The following is a 3823-nucleotide window of genomic DNA, read 5'->3' on the forward strand; positions in this document are numbered from 1 at the left end:
ACCTTAGTTGAAATGTAAGACCTGCACAGTGACTTCTGCTCTCTGACTGGGGGACAGACTGCTGGGTTTGGGTGAGGTTTCTCTTCTGATGTTTTAAATGTTCTCAGAATCCACATGTAAATCTTTATCTACAGGAGGAAGCTGAAAATAAGCAAAAGAGAGAGCAGCTGGAACACTTGTGGAAGGACATGGGCAGTGTGTGTGTGCAGGGCAGCACACTGGCAGGTACCTCCCCAGGAAGATAAAGGTTACTGCAGAAGTTTTGTGAAGAGTTTGCCTTGTGCAGTAATACGGTGCTTCTTTGTCCTCACAAGGAGTGTGAAAGCAGCTCCATGTTAGAGGAGTGGGGCTTGAGTTCCTGTGGGATTGGTCACACTCAGCTCTTCCTGTGTCAGTCACAGGTTTGGAAGAAACCCCGCTGTGTAGCTAAAGCAGTGGACCTACTAGAAATGATGAAATACTTTAGAAAAGGTGAAACAGTCAGACTAGAATATGAGGAAGCTCTGCTGTTGGCTGCTCTGTTCCTCATATGAGGCGAGTAGGTGCTGATGGAGTCTGTCCTGTGTCTGGGATCCACAAGCAGCTTTCTATCCCCTTAGAGCAGGTGTTCATTGCTGTGTTTCTGTGCAGATAGAAGTTTTCAGTGCACACACTCCCTTACCTTTAGCAAGCTGGTTTGTGTACAGCTGTTTCTGTTCCCTTCAAGGACCTGATACTTCTGCAATGGGTCCCTCTGAGCTAATTCTAACACGAGGAACTCTCGATGAAGAGCAAGAAGAGAGGGAGAGTGACACTGATGACATTGACCATGAAGGTAAGGGAATGAGGTCTAAAAGCTGCCTGTCTAGTCAAGAAATCCCCTCTATATTTCATGACCTGGATGGACTGTAAGGAGAGCCTAGAAAACAAGCAAACATTCAGTCACCTGACGTGTCAGAATCTGTAGCAGAAGTTTAGCTGCAATGGTCAGTCCAGGGATATCACTCTATAACCTTTGTGAAAGTTGAATTGTAAATTTTCTATTCATGTAATTAATAGGTATATAACACACATAAACCAGAGAACTTGTTAGGCTTGGGCCATGTAGTGACCTCTGAACCTGATTGATGCACAGATGTGTCCATCATCTTTTTGGCCTTACAGTTTCTGCACCTGGCTCTCTTCCCTTTTCCTGTGACTGTGGTCTTGGAGCAATCTTCTATGTTGTTACAGTGTGATTTTTCTCTTATACAGCTCACAGACTTAATCTTCATTCTTTCCCTGTTCCACTTATTTCCTTTGCCCTGTAATGTAGTTGAAGACGGAGTAGACTTTCTATGTTGCTTTGGCTATCCTGATTCTAGTTTTTTTTCAGTAACACAAGTAGAACAAGTACTGAAATAGCGCTGAACTGTCGTTTCTTCCCCCAGTGACTGAGGAGAGTCATGAAGAACCAGCCTTCAGAAACTTTGTGCAGGACATGCAGATAAAATGTCAGAGGAGAAGCAACCCGAATAAATGAGATCTTCAGAAACAGAAGGTTTGGAATCACTTGTAATGGAGTTAAAACTGAAGGAATGGCATAAAGAAACTTGCACAGAACCATGCATGAAGACTTTTATCCGTGAACAGCTTCCTCTGATAGATTTTTATTTTTCTTTCTGCAGTAACTGTTGGTCCGATGAGTTAAAGGTCTTGCAGCCAACTGACTGCACATTTGGCCATCTGCCACTGTGGCTTCCTGAAGCTGAACGAACCAGAAAGCAGTTTCTTTTCCTGCAAATTCTTCAGATCTCTCTGTTGAGAGCTTAGATTTTGAGCTCTGACAGCATGAGCATCCAGAGTACCCACTGGTCCCCAGAGGCACCTTCCATTTGCTGAGTGCAGTCAGGCATCTGCTGCAGCCAGGGCACAATTTGATCAATCCACTGTTTGATGTTTTGGTTTTCATTAAATAGATTTTAGGTACTAAGAAATGCGTGATGGTTAATAGAAGGAGATTTCATGTCACCATTCTAAGGTGAGACTTTTCCCCCGTGCTTGCAGCCTATCCATATGGATGCACAGCAAATGCATCTTAAGTATATTACAACCCAGCAGGTTACCTGGTGAAAACAGGGAGGTCCCTTTGCCCACATTGCCTTTCTCTTGCCCCTCTCCAGCCTGAGGCCACTCCTCTGCTCACTCACTCTGGCCTCGCTGTGCTACACGATGCCTCTTCTGTTTTCTCCAATGGCTGCTGCCAAGAAAAGAGGACACAGTGAGTCCCTCAGCACTACATGTGGAGAACCACTGTGCCAGCCCCTCAGTGATTCCACCTCCAGCCCTATCCCCATACGCTGGGATAGCTACTCTGGGACTGAAGATGGACTATAGTGTCTAGAGCTGGACCCGAAGTAAACATCCTGCTCTGATCAAGGAGCAACTTCACTTGGTGGTAGGAAGACGTGGAGCTGGAGCTGAAATCACTGTAGGACTGGGATAGCAACTGCAGGGCTGGGATTGCAGAGAGGCATGCCAGAGATTGGTTCGCAGAACCTGGGTGCAGATCAACTTCAGCATCAGCGGGTACTGCGTGGGAGAAGGAGGGTGGGCAGTGGGCCTGGGGCGGGCAGGGGGATAGGGGGTGGGAGCGGGCGCTTAACGATTTCGACCAGGGAGCTGATCTCAGCCGGCACCCAGTCGGGGCAGTCTAAGTCCCCACAGAAGCAGAACTGCTGCGTGCGGACAGGCAGTCAGAGGCACACTGCTGCTCTGCGTCCTCCCCGCCGCCGACTCCCGTCCCACCGCGTCGCCGCTGCTCCCCGGTCCCCGATGCCGCACAGTCCGCCTTCGCGACCCGGAACCGCCCCGTGTGCCGGTGGGGGGCTCCCCGAGGGGCTCTGCAGGGGCCTTGGGGCCGGGACCCCGGGAGTGCGGCCCGACCAAGGGGCGGGGCAGGGGACGGGGTCCTGGGGGCAGGACCCGGGACAGCCACGGACCCGCGGGAAGGGCCCCTCCGACACGGCCCTCGTCCCTCCGCCCGACCACCCGAGCACCTCCCGCGGCCGCGGGCTCCAAGCCCCGCCAATCCCGGCCCGAGGCAGCGTCCGACCCGCCAATCCCGGCCCGCCTTTCTCGGCGCCGTCCAATCACAGCCCGCCTTTTCAATCCGGCAGCGGTCCCGCAAGCTCTGCCCGCTCAGCCGCGGCGCGGCCCCTCCGCGCGGCCCCGCCCCCCCGTTCCCCTCAGGCGCTGCTGGGACCACGGAAGGGCGGTGGGAGCTCCGCGGTCCCGTCCCGTCCGGGAGCTCTCCCGGGAGAAGGGGAGGGAGGCGGGGCGCGGGCGGGAGCGGAGCAGCCCCTGGGAGCGGGGCCTGAGGGGACAGCGGGGCTCTTGGGGACGGGCAGGGCGGGAACGGGCGGGCGGGGATTGGCGGGGCTGGGCACTGCCGGGGGCTGGGATTGGCTGGGCTGCCCCGGGGGGGCGGGACTGTGCGGGCCGCGGGCTATAAATGGGGTGGGCGGGGGGCTCTCGGGGCAGTTCGGCGGCAGGGCTGGGGCAGCGCGGGAGCTGCAGGAGCCGGCGCGGGATCGGCGCGGCCGCTGGGCCGAGGAGCGGCGGTGAGCCGGGGTGGGACCCTCGCGGCTGCCGCTCCAGGGAGCGGTGGGGAGCCATGGGGCAGCACCGCCTCGGCTGCTGATCCAGGGGCAGCCGGGGTCGGTCCCCTGCAGCTGCCAATGCAGGGTCTTGGGCAGGCGGTGTCCCGGGACAGCTGTGCCGGCCGGCTTTGGTCAGTGCCCAGTGAGGGAGCAGCCCATGCTCAGGGGTGCTCCCCCGAACCAGAAGGACTAGGATGCAGCCT

The 3823-nt window shown here is 55.6% G+C and overlaps 2 long non-coding RNA genes across 4 annotated transcripts; one reads left to right on the forward strand and one right to left on the reverse strand.

Annotated features, from left to right (window-relative positions):
- Positions 1-27: 27 nt before the first annotated feature.
- LOC113981614 lies at positions 28-3080 on the reverse strand. 3 transcript variants are annotated; one of them, XR_003538469.1, is made up of 3 exons: positions 2961-3080; positions 2085-2215; positions 28-141 (listed from the first exon to the last, which is right to left on the reverse strand). It is a non-coding gene; the product is annotated as an uncharacterized LOC113981614 (long non-coding RNA). The 3 variants fall into 3 exon arrangements; XR_003538471.1 differs by having other exon boundaries at positions 3018-3032; XR_003538470.1 differs by lacking the exon at positions 2961-3080 and adding an exon at positions 2411-2593 and having other exon boundaries at positions 2085-2218.
- LOC113981613 lies at positions 322-2059 on the forward strand. Its single transcript, XR_003538468.1, has 3 exons — positions 322-814; positions 1410-1519; positions 1647-2059. It is a non-coding gene; the product is annotated as an uncharacterized LOC113981613 (long non-coding RNA).
- Positions 3081-3823: the final 743 nt, after the last annotated feature.

Source organism: Neopelma chrysocephalum, unplaced genomic scaffold (genome assembly GCF_003984885.1).
Source record: "Neopelma chrysocephalum unplaced genomic scaffold, ASM398488v2 Primary Assembly neopelma1_96687, whole genome shotgun sequence".
In the NCBI taxonomy this organism is placed as follows: Eukaryota; Metazoa; Chordata; class Aves; order Passeriformes; family Pipridae; genus Neopelma; species Neopelma chrysocephalum.